The 16,253-nt window shown below is 57.5% G+C and overlaps 2 pseudogenes; both read right to left on the bottom strand.

The window, feature by feature from the left end:
• Positions 1–27: 27 nt before the first annotated feature.
• LOC130535659 (BTB/POZ domain-containing protein kctd15-like) lies at positions 28–5,194 on the bottom strand (annotated as a pseudogene).
• A 1,172-nt stretch (positions 5,195–6,366) lies between these two features.
• LOC130535657 (carbohydrate sulfotransferase 8-like) lies at positions 6,367–16,196 on the bottom strand (annotated as a pseudogene).
• Between the last annotated feature and the right edge of the window lie 57 nt (positions 16,197–16,253).

The raw sequence follows: 16,253 nt of genomic DNA, 5'->3' as shown, positions 1-16,253 counted from the left end.
GTACAAATGCACACGGAGACGAAGCCGCACATTAAATACCCGTTTATAAAAACAAATGAAGCTTCAACCATAGAAAAACGCCACCTTTGCTTCGTCCTCACCATAAACATTATTTACACGGTTGTCTGACAGCTCTAGTCCAGAGGTTCCTGTTTGATCCGGATCGGGGTGCTGGTGACGGCCCGGCTGGGCCGCAGGTCCCGACACAGGACGTACTCGCTGAACTGGGAGGAGTCCACCCCCCCGCCGCAGGAGGCCCTGATGGTGAAGCCCTTCTGGAAGAGGCGTTCGAGGACCTGCAGGAAACGGCAGCGCTTTAGGTTGATGAACGCTGGTTCATTCTGAAAACAACGCGGCAGGTCCGAACCCGGCTCACCTGAACCGAGTTGAGTCTCAGGTACCCGTTGAGGGGGAAGCGGATCACGTGGGTCGGGTCCTGGTTCCAGCCAGCGTTGACAGAGTTGCACATGACGTCTCCGGTCTCGGGGAAGACCTCCTCGATCAGAACCTTCTCCCCGCTCAGCGTGATCCTCTCGCCCAGGTCGGGCGTGACTCGGACCACCAGACACTCGCAGGGCGGCGTGCGCTGGGCCTCGCGCTCCGCCTGCCACCGCTCCAGCTCCCGGACCATCGGGCTCAGCTGGTAGAACCGGGCTTCCTCGTACAGCTGTGGGAAGTCCTGACACAAACGGGCTCCCGGTTAGCTCACGGGCCCAGCTAACCGCTAACTGCTAACTGCACGAGTGCTCTCACTATCTGACCCTTGACCTCATCGATAGCAGCAATCACAGAGAGAAGGGACGGCGCCACGTTGCTCGGCAACCGGGGCGTGCTGACGGAAACGTGTCCACAAGCTAAAAATCCCAGTTCAGCCACAAACTCGACCCGTCACACAGTTTCAACCTTGTGGGAACCATTTTGTGAGGTGGGACCCCGTCCTCCTCCTGCTCCTCCTCCTCCTGCTCCTCCTACTCCTACTCCTCCTCATCCTGCTGCTCCTCCTTCTCCTGCTCCTCCCCCTGCTCCTCCTCATCCTGCTTATCCTGCTCCTTCTCCTCCTCCCCCTGCTCCTCCTCCTCCTCCTCCTCCTGCTCCTCCTCCTGCTCCTCCTCATCCTGCTTATCCTTCTCCTGCTCCTTCTCCTCCTCCCCCTGCTCCTCCTCCTACTCCTCCTCCTCCTGCTCCTCCTACTCCTCCTCATCCTGCTGCTCCTCCTCCTCCTGCTCCTCCTCCTCCTCTCCTCCTCCTCCTGCTCCTCCTCTCCTGCTCCTTCTCCTCCTCCCCCTGCTCCTCCTCATCCTGCTTATCCTGCTTATCCTGCTCCTTCTCCTCCTCCCCCTGCTCCTCCTCCTGCTCCTCCCCCTGCTCCTCCTCATCCTGCTTATCCTGCTCCTTCTCCTCCTGCTCCTCCTCCTACTCCTCCTCATCCTGCTGCTCCTCCTGCTCCTCCTCCTCCCCCTGCTCCTCCTGCTCCTCAGAGCGAGGGGTAGATGTGTTTATAAGGAGGAGCTGATTCTGGGGGGTATTTTAGAGTAGAATAAGAAGCTGCCAGAGATGAGAGAGATGCAATATGTTCACACACACTTTAGCTTAGTAAAACACACACTCGGTGTGTGTGTGTGTGTGTGTGCGCATCTGTGTGTGTGTGTGTGTGCGTGTGTGGAGTGTGTGCGTGTGTGTGTGTGTGTGTGTGTGTGTGTGTGTGTGTGCGTGCGTGCGTGTGTGTGTGTGTGTGGTGTGTGTGTGCGCGTGTGTGTGTGTGTGGTGTGTGTGTGTGTGTGTGTGTGCGTGCGTGCGCGCGCGCGCGTGCGTGCGTGCGTGTGTGTGTGTGTGTGTGTGTGTTCTGGCTGCTGCTGTGGGTTGAAGAGGACGAGCTCAGTTCAGGTTCTTTAGGTAAATTCTGCTGTTTCTTTCTTTCTTTGCTGATTCTATTGATCTCTGTGATCCGATGGGCTCGGTTCTGAAATCGGCCGTTTGACACGGATCAGAACATCTGAAGAATCCTGGAGGATGCTGAGAACATCAGGAGCAGCTGGATCAGAAGCTCACGACCACACGCTGCTTCTGATGACCTCCTGAGGAAGGGATGTGACCTTTCCCTGCACGGGTCTGATTCTGGTACACACCAGAACCAGGACCAGAACCACCAGGACCAGAACCAGGACCAGGACCAGCAGGACTAGTACCAGAACCAGCAGGACCAGAACCAGCAGTACCAGCAGGACCAGAACCACCAGAACCAGCAGGACCAGCAGGACTAGTACCAGAACCAGAACCAGCAGGACCAGAACCAGCAGGACCAGAACCACCAGAACCAGCAGGACCAGCAGGACCAGAACCAGCAGGACCAGCAGGACCAGAACCAGCAGGACCAGTAGGAAGTCCTGGTTCACATTGTTCACCATTTTTTCTGGGTGTTTTTTGACCTCAGATAAAGATGAGAATCGGGTCGCTTGTCTCTTCGTCATGGCAACAGCCAGCTGTTAAACTCGGCTTGAGCGTCGCCATGACGACCTGAGGTGTGTGCTTTCCCTCTTACCTTGAAGTCTTCAGGCAGAAGCAGCTTGCAGGTCCTCAGGAAGCTGAGGATGTAGCGGAAGATGTCTCCGTCCCTGTCGATGAAGTAGTGCTGCTTCAGGCTGTCCAGGACGATGGGCTCGGTACCACTGAAGAGCCGGCCGATCCTGCAGAGGCCACACCCTCATCAGAGCTGGGGGAGGGGCCAGGGAGGGGAGGGGCCAGGGAGGGGAGGGGGAGGAGGAGGGGGACGTTCAGGAGGAGGAGGGGCTGGGGGAGGGGGGAGGAGCTGTGGAGGGGGAGGAGCTGTGGAGGGGAAGGAGCTGTGGAGGGGGGGGAGGGGGGAGGGGGGAGGGGGGGAGGGGGGGAGGAGATGTGGAGGGGGAGGGGAGGGGGAGGGGAGGGGGAGGAGCTGTGGAGGGGGGGAGGAGATGTGGAGGGGGAGGGGCTGGGGGAGGGGGAGGGGAGGGGAGGGGGAGGGGGAGGGGAGGGGAGGGGGAGGGGGGGGCTGGGGGAGGGGAGGGGGAGGGGGAGGGGGGGGAGGGGGGGGGAGCTGTGGAGGGGGGGGAGGAGCTGTGGAGGGGGGGCTGGGGGAGGGGGGGAGGAAGCTGTGGAGGGGGGGGAGGGGAGGGGAGGGGAGGGGGAGGAGAGTGGAGGGGGAGGGGCTGGGGGAGGGGGGGGCTGGGGGAGGGGGGGAGGGGCTGTGGAGGGGGAGGAGCTGAAGGAGGGGGACATGCAGGAGGAGGAGGGGCTGGGGGAGGGGAGGGGGACGTGCAGGAGGAGGAGGTGCTGGGGGAGGAGATGTAGAGGGGGGGGAGCTGAGGAGGGGAGGGGCTGTGGAGGGGGGGAGGAGCTGTGGAGGGGGAGGAGCTGAGGAGGGGAGGGGCTGTGGGGGGGGGGGAGGAGCTGAAGGAGGAGGAAGAGGGGGAGGAGGAGGTGCTGGTGTGGTCGGTCTCACCTGGATTCTGGGAACTTGGTGAGCGTGGCCAGGCTGCTGGTGTACATGTGCCCCCCCACGTCGATGTGGACGGGGGCGTTGGCCTTGGTGAGCTGGGCGGGGGAGGGGATGCCTGGGCGCTCATCGGGGACACGGGCGAGCGGCTCACGGACAACCTGGACATGCTCCGCCCCTCCTGTGAGAGGAGGACAGGTGAGGACACAGGCAGGAACCTCTCAGTGCTTATGTGTGTTTGGGGGGGGGGGGGTCCGCAGCCTCTGGGATTATCTGACCCCCCTCCAGGACTAAAGGGAGCTTTGAAGCATGAAAGGTGAACAGGAGGCGGCTGCAGCAACGTCTCTGCCCTGTGGGGGGCGCTCCGCTCTGCCCCGGGCCGAACCCGAACCCCCCACGCATCTGTGGACCCCCCCTCGCTGCATCTGTGGACCCCCCCACGCTCTATCTGTGGACCCCCCCACGCTCTATCTGTGGACCCCCCCTCGCTGCATCTCTGGACCCCCCCTCGCTGCATCTGTGGACCCCCCCCCCCCCCATCCTCGCTCTCCGACAGCAAACGAACCGTTTCTAATCTGCTGGACGTCAAGTGCACGATTCTACAAATCTGACCCACAAACCGAGTCACGTGACCGCGCGGGGGGGGGCAGGTTTGCGTTCTCATTAATTGCTCCACAGATGAAGCCGCAGCTCCCCCCACCGGTCCTGCCCCAGGACCCGGGACCCGGGACCCGGGACCCGGGACCCTTCATTCCTGACCATGTTCAACCCCAGTGGAATAAATGTGGGTCGCTGATCCCGGAAAACAACGAAACTAAGATCGTTCCTAAAAATACAAACCGCCAAGTATTTGTTAAAGCTGACGGATCCCCAGCGGATCCCCAGCAGATCCACAGCGCATCCCCAGCGGATCCCCAGCGGATCCACAGCGGATCCCCAGCGGATCCACAGCGGATCCCCAGCGTTTCGGCTGTCAGTAATTCCTAAAATCGTCACATTTCCAAAGGGATCTGGCCTGCCCCCCCCCCCCCCCCCCCCCCCCCCCCGGATTCCCAGTTCTCCCAGTTCTCGGTGAAAACCGGAAACTTTCCACGAGGACCGCGCGGCGGCTCCTACCTGAGAGGACACCGACACCAACGACATGGCGGCCGCGCGCGCCTGCTGCTCCGTCCCGTGGTCTGTGATGCGGGGGTCGCTCCGCCAGGTATCCTCGCTGCCCCCCGTGCGTGACGGTGCGTGTTGGTGCGCGAGGCAGAAGACGCCAAATACGCCCGAGCGTCTCGTGCGAGCTAATAAAGAGGAGGGCCGTCGGAAGCTCTGCCCGGGGCCCTTCTGACCCCCGGGGGCCGGACTGGGTTACAATGAGACAGGCGCTTCTTCGTTCTTGCGCGGCTCAGAAAAGCCTTTTCTCTGACGTCCTCAGCGTGTCCAGGTGCCGCAGCCGCGCGCGCACGCCCGCGTCCTTCTCCCCGACAGCGCGTCTGTTCCAGCATCAAACGTCCCCTCGGCTCCGGAGCCCAGTGACGTCTCTCGTCATGCTTTCTGCCCCCCCAGCAGCCTGCGGCCAAACGCGCCATTTCAATTATTGCGCACTGGTGGATGGAGACGCGCGCCGCGAGGCTGCGTGCACAGACCGGGTTATTCTCCTCCTCACGTCCTCGCAACCGTTTCCGGTCTTTTCGCAGAGACCCAGTCGGGCCATCCCAGTGTCCCCACCGTGTCCCCACCGTGTCCCCACCGGTCCGAGCCTGCTGGTGTCAGACCGCTGGTGGTTCTCCTGCCAGCTCCTCTTCCTGTCCTTCACCCCCCTCCAGCTTCTAAAATTTGACATGTTGGAATATGAACAGTTGCGGGGACCCAGGCTGGACGCTGTCGCCCTCTGCTGGAAGATTAGGGAAGTTGAGTCGAGGGTGGAGTCTAATAGTGGGCGGACTCAAACACCTGACCCCGCCCACTTTGTTGAAGGCACTGGTATAAACCCTCCCACCACAGCGCCTCTCAACATCACGTGACCTGTCCTCTTGTATTTATGCGTACGTTCTAGTGTGTATATATTATTATTGTATTATTATTATTATTATTATTATAGAGCGTCTACATGCTATTGTCTGATCAACCCTTTAGTGAGACCTAAACCAGGTCCAACCAAGAATGAAACAAAAAACAAGCTGTGCCGTGAGGGGCCCCTGGGTGCCGTGAGGGGCCCCTGGGTACTTTTAAAAAATCCAGAAAATGTTTTAAAAATGTGCACCTGTGGCCCTTAAACGTGTTTCTGTATTCCAGTGGAGCCAGTTTAGCTTTGATGAACCTTTGAAGCACCTTCATCCAACTCATGATGCATCTTCATGCATTTTTAAGAGTCTTTTGTTATTTAGATCTCTGTTTTTAAAGTTTTATCAAGGCCCCCTCAGGCAACGGCCCCGCCCTCATTAACAGTGGGGGCCTGTTGGGGGGGGGGGGTTGGATGGGGGGGGGTTGGATGGGGGGGGGTTGGACGGGGGGGTCAGTGCTGATCAGGCACTGATGTGCGATCGAGGTCAATGACGTGCAGACTTGATGAGGCAGAGGGAAGCAGTTGCTCGCCTTCAGTCGTCTCCAGCGTGCGCACGTGCACGTGCACGCCCGGAGGGGCCTCAGGCAGCACATGCGCCTCTTTTTACTGAGCAAATCAGGAAAATGACTTAAGTGTGTGTGTCTGTAATTAAAGAAAGCCTGCAGATACCTCCATTAGATGAAGTGGGGAAGGATCCTGTTGGCAGTTTAAAGATTTAAATATCTCCCAAACCTGCCCCAGGGGCCGCAGCTCCGTCTGGAAGCCCCCACCTTCATGTTCAGAGCTGAGGGTGGTGCTGATGTCACTGAGCACTTTGGAAAAAGAGACTGGACCTGAAGCAAAAGAGCAAATCGGAGTTCTGATCCGACGGTCTGAACTTTATTCTAAGGTCACACATTTAGCAGCAAAGCTAGAAAAAAAGTGATAATATAGAAAAATGGACATTTTCTGGACTTCAAGCTACTTTCATATTTGAAGAACTCAGTGATTATAGAGCAGAAACCAGAACAATATCATCCAGTACTTCAGTCCAGAAACAGAGATGTTTAACCAACCAACAGCTGAGTGTTGGAAGTTTAGGACGCGAGGACTAAATGATCACTTTGGTTCTGAGATCCCAGTAATCGAACTGGTCTGTCTGGTTCTTGGCTGTTCCTTCTGGTCTGATTGATTTCCTCCAGTGGTGTGATGAAGGTGAACTCATCATCCTCCCACGTGTGGCCTGTTGAGACGCTGCAGCAGCATCACACAGCGTGTCGCACAGACGGAGGCCGTGCGCAGGCTGATGCCTCAGGGAGGCTTTCCAAGACAAAGAGCTGAAGAGGAGAGGTGGCGGTGGAGGGGTGCAGGATGTGCAGGACCGCCCCCCCAGGCGTGGAGCCTCAGACCGCCCGAGTGTCCACAAAGAGGTGACGGACGATTTCAGACACAAAGATCTCTTTGTCCTGCTGCCAGAATCCATCATCTCCCCACCAAAACTGTCTCCCTCGCTTTGTTCCAACACCAAACACTCACAAATCTTTTCAATGTTATCGACAATTGCACAAAAATACACCAGCACGTGCGCAAGTTATTTTAACAGCTGCCTTTAGAGGAACCAAAACACACATTAAAACATTCAGAATAAGCTGAGGGGCTGGAAACCAGTCGCACTTGTGGATGGTGCCCGAGTCCCTGGTCCGGAGGGACTCAGTGAAGGTCATCGAACGGTTTGGAGTAGTTGAACATCAGATAGTCCATGTAGTAAAAGTCGAAGACCCTCTGTCTCTCCGCAGCACTCAGCTGTGCAAAGTACCTCTGCGTGATGGAGGGAGACGTCCTCTCTGCGCCCGGGTTTCTGTCCTTAAAGTTGGGGAAGGTGAGGTTCCTGGGGGCGCCGATGCTGCGCAGCAGGAAGCTGGCCTCCTCCTGCAGCCTCTCAAACCTGCCCACGAAGTTGTAGCCGAAGACGCAGGGGCTGCACAGCTGGCTGACAGGCTCCCAGTGGATGTCCATCTTCACCGGCCGCTGCACGTCCAGCAGGTACCGCACGAACTCCCTGAAGGTGACGCCCGCGCCCGCGCGCGGGCCGCGAGCGAGGCGTTGGGGCGGTACTTGGTGATGATGGGCCGCCCAAACACAGAGTGGTAATACGCGTTTGGGCTCTCAAACTTGTCCCTGAAGGCAGACACCAGACGCTCGAAGGGTTCTCTGACGAAGAGGACTTTGGTGTAGGAGCGGAGTCGCTGGGCGACGCCCGTGCGGCCGTAGCTCTTCAGCTGCCGGAGGCTGTTGGCATAATGGGCCGTGTCGTGAGGAATGTCCCGGGTGGAGACGGCGCTGCCGCTCAGCACCATCAGCACACGCTTCCAGTTGGAGCAGCCGGCTTTGGGCACCTCGCAGTACAGCAGCTTGTAGCGGTCCTCCACGTAGAGCCGCGACAGGTGCCACTGCGTGAGCGACCGGGCACGGACCCCCGGCTGGAACCTGGCGCAGATTTGGGTCAGCAGGTGGCGCCGAGACTCCTGCATCTTTGCCAGACGCTCCAGCCGTCCGGCCTTTCTGCTCGAGGCTTCAAACGTTTGCACAGGCGAAGCAGAAGAGACGTTTGCTGCAGCAGTGAGTTCAGCGTTCTCACCAGGAACCAGAACGCCACGTTTCTGTTTCTGGAACAGAGACACAGCGATTCACCGACATTTCAATCATTAATCAATCCCTAATTCATTAATTAGTAGTGACTAAACAGTTGCAGTACGGCAGATGTCCAGAGGCGTCGCTGTTTCCCCGCGTGTCGCAGAGGCGGGACAGACTCACCTGCTCCACAGGCGACTTGAGAGCGCGCAGCGCGTGCACACCTGCACACAACCACACAGAAGAAAAGACAAAGACATTAGGACAAGAGAAAACAGCTGATCTGCACAGGATGTTTCATTAATGTCAACGTCCTCCAACAAATATAGCGCCGCTGTTCAAAGTGTCCTGAGTCAACACATGCCCCCCCCCCCCCCACACACACACACACACACACCAACAGAGGCAGATGATGCATAACCACACACGCACATACAGAAGCAGACGGCCTCTCAGCAGCTTCCTGACACTCAAGGTTAGCATCACGCTGCTCCTGTTTATTTATTACCCAGCGCCAACGCCAACGTGACCCGTGGCGCCGTTTTATCCAGTTCTATCCAGTTTACTGCAGTTTAATCCAGTTTACTGCAGTTTTATCCAGTTTACTGCAGTTTTATCCAGTTTTATCCAGTTTAATGCAGTTTTATCCAGTTTACTGCAGTTTTATCCAGTTTTATCCAGTTTACTGCAGTTTACTGCAGTTTACTGCAGTTTTATCCAGTTTACTGCAGTTTTATCCAGTTACTGCAGTTTTATCCAGTTTTATCCAGTTTAATGCAGTTTTATCCAGTTTACTGCAGTTTACTGCAGTTTTATCCAGTTTACTCCAGTTTTATCCAGTTTTATCCAGTTTACTGCAGTTTTATCCAATTTAATCCAGTTTTCTGCAGTTTTATCCAGTTTAATCCAGTTTTCTGCAGTTTTATCCAGTTTAATCCAGTTTTCTGCAGTCTAAATCTGCTCCACAAGCTGAAAGGTCAAATGAAACATTAAACCCTCAAAAACTCGCCACATCCCAGCGAGAGCACAAGTGTTTCAGGACAGGTGAGCGGAGCAGCCTCGGACTGATGCAACCAACAATCTAAAACCAGCTCCTGGGCCCGCTGGAACCCGACAGGACGCTGGATCCACGAGTGTCCACTCAATCATCTTTTAGTGATTCCAGATCATCCCTGAGCCACCGGAGGTAACTGGAGGAAGAGCGTGAAGCAGCGGGTCAATGACAGGACACGTGTCTCTACAGCTCCTGGGGGGTCGAGCCCAGATCGATACGATACCTGATCTGTTTAAGAATCAATAAAAGGAGCGAAGCGCGAGAATCCTGCTGCAGGACGTCAAACATCAGAGGGCGTTGCTACACAGCGCCACCCAGGGGTGGGGCTGCACAGCTGATCCGCTCAGTAGGACGGGGACTCACCTGGTCTCTGGTGCTGGACCGGGTCGCTGACGCCCTGCAGGTGGAACAGCAGCAGCACCGAGGCGGCTCCCAGGACCACCAGGAACCACACGGACCGGAGGAGCGAGCCGGACCGCTTCATGACCACGGACGCGCCGCAGTGCAGACAAAGACCAGCAGGCTTGACCCAGACCCGCCACCACGGCGCCCCCTGGGGGAGACGGAGGCAGTTCAGCTTCTCCCTTTGGGACGTCACCTGTGAACCCAATATCAGAAACATGTGACGGGGGCTGGGGTTTGGTTCTGATGGCCCCCGTGTGGCCGTGGGTTCGAAGCCCCTTCAGCTGGACCTGCACACAGCAACATGCTGCCAGCTCTTATTATGGGATGCCATCCAGCAGCACAGCAGGCCAGGTTTCTTCAGTGTGATGGTTTTTAAAATTATCTGCATTAATGCGCGCACTGGACAGTAATAACACGATAATAACACTGGAGTAACAAAGGGGCTCAGTGTTGACGGGGTTCTTGGGTTTGTGTTCTGATCTCTTTCATTTACACTCATCAAACAGCAGATCCAGTCGGGCTCCAGGAGCAGGCTGCCAGGCTGGAGCGCTGCTGTGGTCATGTGACGCCACCTTCACCCGAGCCGCCGGTGCCACCCGACCTGGAGCCACCCGACCTGGAGCCACCCGACCTGGAGCCACCTGACCTGGAGCCACCCGACCTGGAGCCACCCGACCTGGAGCCATCTGGCTGCCAGCGTTCCTGCAGGACAGAGCTGGAAACGGCCTGGAAGGTCGGGAAGGTCAAGGAGAGGCTGCGGCTTGTTTCCAGCAGACTCAACATCATCAGTTCACACGGTCAGGGCGGGGCCCTGTGAGAGGGCCGCTCCAAATGTTCCGCTGGAAAGACCCGGAGGTGGCGGCGACCTCCAAAAACCCTCAATTATTGATCAGACGGCTCCCGGACTCGTTGCCATGCAGGCTTGTGCTTGGGCTCTCTTAAATCCTGGCATTTTCCGGGGTTTATAGAGCTGCCCTTTATCCTGGGCGCGTACGTGCCGGACACAGAAAGGTTAGCGTTAGCGTTAGCGTTAGCAGGGCCGTGGTGCCGCTCGGGGACGCTCGGGTGGATTTAGCGCCGCTGAAACGAGAGCAGCTTCATCTTCTTATCACAGCCTGATTGGTTTAGCAGCCGTTCCTTTCTGCTCCTCAGCACAGAACGATAAAGCGGGACACAAATCCACATTTTTGTTCCTTTTCTGGGACACGAGAGCGAGTTAATGCTGAGCAGAACACGGGAAAGCTTTCAGCGATAAGACGCTTGAAAGAGGGACGCTGGGGAGGAACAGGAGGCGTGAGGAGGCGTGGGGGGCGTGAGGAGGCGTGAGGAGGCGAGGGGAGGCGTGGGGAGGCGGGGGGAGGCGTGAGGAGCGTGAGGAGGCGTGGGGAGGCATGAGGAGGCGTGAGGAGGCGTGAGGAGGCGAGGGGAGGCGTGGGGAGGCGTGGGGAGGCGTGGGGAGGCGTGAGGAGGCGTGAGGAGGCGTGAGGAGGCGTGGGGAGGCATGAGGAGGCGTGAGGAGGCGTGAGGAGGCGAGGGGAGGCGTGGGGAGGCGTGGGGAGGCGTGAGGAGGCGTGGGGAGGCGTGAGGGGGCGTGAGGAGGCGAGGGGAGGCGTGAGGAGGCGTGGGGAGGCGTGAGGGGGCGTGAGGAGGCGAGGGGAGGCGTGAGGGGGCGTGAGGAGGCGAGGGGAGGCGTGAGGAGGCGTGAGGAGGCGTGGGGAGGCGGGGGGAGGCGTGAGGAGGCGTGAGGAGGCGAGGGGAGGCGTGAGGAGGCGTGAGGAGGCGTGAGGAGGCGTGAGGAGGCGTGAGGAGGCGAGGGGAGGCGTGAGGAGGCGTGAGGAGGCGTGAGGAGGCGTGAGAGGCGTGAGGAGGTGTGAGGAGGCAAGGGGAGGCGTGAGGAGGCGTGAGGAGGCGTGAGGAGGCGTGAGGAGGCGGGGGGAGGCGTGAGGAGGCGTGAGGAGGCGTGGGGGGCGTGAGGAGGCGTGAGGAGGCGTGGGGAGGCGGGGGAGCGTGAGGAGGCGTGAGGAGGCGTGAGGAGGCGTGAGGAGGCGTGAGGAGGCGGGGGGAGGCGTGAGGAGGCGTGAGGAGGCGGGGGGAGGCGTGAGGAGGCGTGAGGAGGCATGAGGAGGCGGGGGGAGGCGTGAGGAGGCGTGAGGAGGCGGGGGGAGGCGTGAGGAGGCGTGAGGGGGCGTGAGGAGGCGTGAGGAGGCGTGAGGAGGCGTGAGGTGGCGTGAGGAGGCGTGAGGAGGCGTGAGGAGGCGGGGGGAGGCGTGAGGAGGCGTGAGGAGGCGAGGGGAGGCGTGAGGAGGCGTGAGGAGGCGTGAGGAGGCGTGAGGAGGCGTGGCCATCCTGCTTCCTCCTAGATGCTGATATTTGATCTGGAAACGCCCCCCCACAGCTCCAGCCACTGATGAAGGACCCAACGCGTCCCCCCCCAGGACTGGAGAACACCCCCACGCAGGCTGATTAACTGGGAACAGTTTCCAGCAGCAACCCAAAACTGGATATTTAGTTGCACGGAGACAAACGCCTGCAGGACATTTGGTCCCGGCTCAGGTGTCCACACACGCCGCTGGTTCTGAGCTGGTTGTGAGCTGGTTCTGAGCTGGTTCTGAGCTGGGAGGAGTCAGCTGGTGGAGCTGGTGGAGCCTGCGACCTTCAGGGACCTGCAGGGTCACGACTGGTCCACATCCTCTGGGTTTAAAGATATTCTGGTTTCACCTGAAGTTCCCTGACCAGGCAGAGGCATCTTCGTGCCCCCCCCCCCACAGATTGGGATGGACAGAAATATACTGTAAGCACCACCAGAACAATCACAATGCTAATCCGCTGAGCCGCCCCCCGATACGCTGAGGGCCGGAGCCCCCCCGACCTGCGGAGGTAATCCCCCGTAATCTTACGGGACGGCCTGAAGACAGGTCCAATCTGGCGACGCTTCAGCTCAATAATCCGTCATCACTCAAAATCAGAGAATTCTGGGATGGAAGCAGCAACAGATCACATGACCTCCACAGAGGGCGTGGCCAGTGCTCACGTTGCAGGTGAGGGATCCTGGACCGGCGCCGCGGACAGTGAGGATCCACTCCTGGAAGTGTGCGCGTGTGTGTGTGTGTGCGTGTGTGTGTGTGTGCGTGCGTGTGTGTGTGTGTGTGCGTGCTTGTGTGTGTGTGTGTATGCATGTGTGTGTGTGTGTGCGTGCGCGTGTGTGTGTGCGTGTGTGTGTGCGTGCGCGTGTGTGTGCGTGTGTGTGCGTGCGTGCGTGTGTGTGTGTGCGTGTGTGTGTGCGTGCGTGTGTGTGTGTGTGTGTGTGTGCGTGCGTGCGTGTGCGTGTGTGTGTGTGTGTGTTTCAGCCTCTGTTGTGGTTGGCCTGGCTACTCGTGCACACACACACGCGTCTACATCTGTCGCTTTAATCCGCCACCGTGACATTTGGATCAAAGCCCGAGACCCCCTGGGGGGTCGGGATGAGACGAGGATCCTGGACAGGATCATCACTCTGGTGATTGATCAGCTGCTGGGATATCGACCTTTGTCCCACCGCCGTGTTGGCGGCCGTGTTGGCGGCCGTGTTGGCGGCCGCGTTGGCGGCCGCGTTGGCGCCCGTGTTGGCGGCCGTGTTGGCGGCCGTGTTGGCGGCCGTGTTGGCGCCCGTGTTGGCGCCCCTGTTGGCGCCCGTGTTGGCGGCCCTGTTGGCACCCGTGTTGGCGCCCGTGTTGGCGCCGTGTTGGCGGCCGTGTTGGCGGCCGTGTTGGCGGCCGTGTTGGCGCCCGTGTTGGCGGCCGTGTTGGCGCCCGTGTTGGCGGCCCTGTTGGCGGCCGTGTTGGCGCCGTGTTGGCGGCCGTGTTGGCGCCCGTGTTGGCGGCCCTGTTGGCGCCCGTGTTGGCGCCCGTGTTGGCGGCCCTGTTGGCGGCCGTGTTGGCGCCCGTGTTGGCGGCCGTGTTGGCGGCCGTGTTGGCGCCCGTGTTGGCGCCCGTGTTGGCGGCCGTGTTGCCACTACGGACAATGGCAGGGAAAGCCAGTAGATTCAGATTCCCTGTGCTAGGTGCGATGAATCTCACATACTGTTATGCACGGAGTGGTGGTAGAGATTTGGGGTCGTTACACAAGGATGTCTGTAAAGTTGTTTATACGTCATGCGCACTGGGAGTCAATCGTGATGTGAGGTTTAACACTCCAACTGGTCGGCCTTATCGGAAAACGTGTCTACAGCAAAATAAAAGTTCCGAACAGTGTGAACAGGAGTGTATTGATGATCCCGGCACTTATGTGGTGCATATACCTTAGATGAAGCAACACAGAGGTGTCCAGAAGGTTATAACTGTACATGTAACTATCCCGCTTTCGCGCCAGGAGACAAAGGCAATTAGTGGATAAGGGATGGTGGGGAAAGAACATATTGAGATTGGAAACAGTTGATTACAGGTTGAAAGTATTTACTAATTTGACAAAAGTTGCTCTCACAGGAGTCAAGGAAGAAATGACAGCGCTAAGACTGATGACCATGCAGAATAGGATGGCCTTAGATCTCATAACGGCCCCCCAGGGAGGAGTTTGTGCAATGGTAGGAGATTACTGTTGTACGTTCATCCCAGAGAATGATGCGGACGGTCACCTGATAGATAGCGCATTGAGAAATTTAACTAAACTACAGAAAGCTATGATTGATGATGGTAGTCCTCCACCAGACTGGTTTACAGGAATGCTGTCAAGGTGGAGGGAACTACTGTTCAAGATAGGAATGATGACAGGGATAGTGCGGCTAGTATTAGCCATACTAGCTTGCTGTGTAGTACCTCTTGTTCGGGGTTGCATTGGCCGACTCGTGGGATCAGCTGTTACTAGTACTTTGCTGCAGGTGGAAGAACGATCTCTACTGGACAACGATGAAGAGGAATCAGAAGAAGAATGGACAAATGTGATGCAAGATGTAAATGAAATGTTTGAGATGTCTTAAGCTGCACCCATGTTGAACTCTGAGTGTAAGAAATGTGTTTCTAGGAAAATGACGTAATGCATTTAAATTTCATGAAATGAAAAGATGTAATACTGATGATGAGAATCTAGACGCATTTAACGATAAACAGGAGGGAAATGTGAGAAGAATTATTGTTGTTGTTATCGTTTCAATGCTATAGTGAGTATAGTAAGTAGATTTAGAATGTTTAAGGAATGTTTAAGAAAAGGAATGTATGAGTGTTTGAACCAAGTGTTGATGCTGTTAGGTACCCAGCACTGAGAGGTACCATGTTCAAGGACACGAGGAAGTCGGAGAAGGAATCATGAGGTCAGATTGACATAAATGTTGTGTGCACCAAATAAAAGAGGAGAGCGAGCAGCAGACGGACGGAGTTGAGAGAGGAAGCTTGAACTGCTCGTCGGCTCCCCCTTGCAAGGCCTCCTGTTGTCTGTGTGGTTGATCTGAGTCTAGTAAACGAACAGCGCGGGTGACCAAACATCACCCTCACATTGGCGCCCGTGTTGGCGGCCCTGTTGGCGCCCGTGTTGGCGCCCGTGTTGGCGCCCGTGTTGGCGGCCATGTTGGCGCCTGTGTCACTTTATTCTTTGACACCAGCCAGCCTCAGAACCACGGACCCGGGCCGGGCTGAGCGGTGCTGCTCAGTCACGCGTCCTTCAGGTATTTTTAGCTGAGGGAGAAATAATTCAGAGGTATCACAGAGCAGCTCCTTGTCTCTCTGACAGGAGCTGCTGCTGCTCTGCAGCCCAACACACACTGATGCACAGCAGCTGGACCGGAACAGCAGACGGGTGAGAGGGGTGAGAGGGGGTGGAGACGGGTGAGACGGGTGAGACGGGTGAGACGGGTTGGAGACGGGTGAGACGGGTGGAGACAGGTGAGACAGGTGAGCCGGGTGAGACGGCACATCCAGCACAGGTAAACCAACCATCAGTTCCCTTCACAACACTAAGGTAACAAATGCACTCAGATCACTGTAGCTGAGCTTTAAGAGTGTGTGTGTGTGTGAGTGTGGTGTGTGTGTGTGTGTGTGTGTGTGTGAGTGTGTGTTGTGTGTGTGTGTGTGTGTGTGTGTGAGTGTGTGTGTGTGTGTGAATAATCTTTTAAATCATTCACTATCTTTTCTATTCAAGAAGGAACATTTACAGAATCATTAACATGTCAACAGAGGGGACGGGACAGAGGGGACAGGACAGAGGGGACGGGACAGAGGGGACGGGACAGAGGGGACGGGACAGACCGGCTCCTCCGGTCAACGAACACCAGCTGTAGACACCGAGCGGGCGGGTCGGAACTCACCTGTGAGCCGAACCGCATGGACGCCGCCGCCTGACTTCACTGGAAAGTCCGCGTCCTCCGGCTCCTCTTGTCCCGCGTTTCCCGAGAAAATTGGGAGCAAAAATCTTTTGTTTTTCTCGTTCTGGGTTTTGATGAAGAGGAGGAGGAGAAAACACGCGAACGTCCTCCGTGCGCAGCACCGGAGAACCAACATGACGCGCGTGAAGCGCGCGCTGGTGAGGGTGCGTAACAAACCGGATGTTAGGACCCATCACCACAATAAAAGCACACGTTCCAGAAACCGCGCTGTTGGTGAGGTGAATTTGAAACAGGATTCATTTCAAAGTGCGTCAAAACAAGGAGCAGTTCTCCGAGAATAAAAGGTGGAATAAATAATTCATCACTTGTTGAA

Source organism: Takifugu flavidus, chromosome 13 (assembly GCF_003711565.1).
Source record: "Takifugu flavidus isolate HTHZ2018 chromosome 13, ASM371156v2, whole genome shotgun sequence".
In the NCBI taxonomy this organism is placed as follows: Eukaryota; Metazoa; Chordata; class Actinopteri; order Tetraodontiformes; family Tetraodontidae; genus Takifugu; species Takifugu flavidus.
Note: the sequence above shows the minus strand (reverse complement) of the source record. Positions and strands in the feature narration are given on the sequence as shown.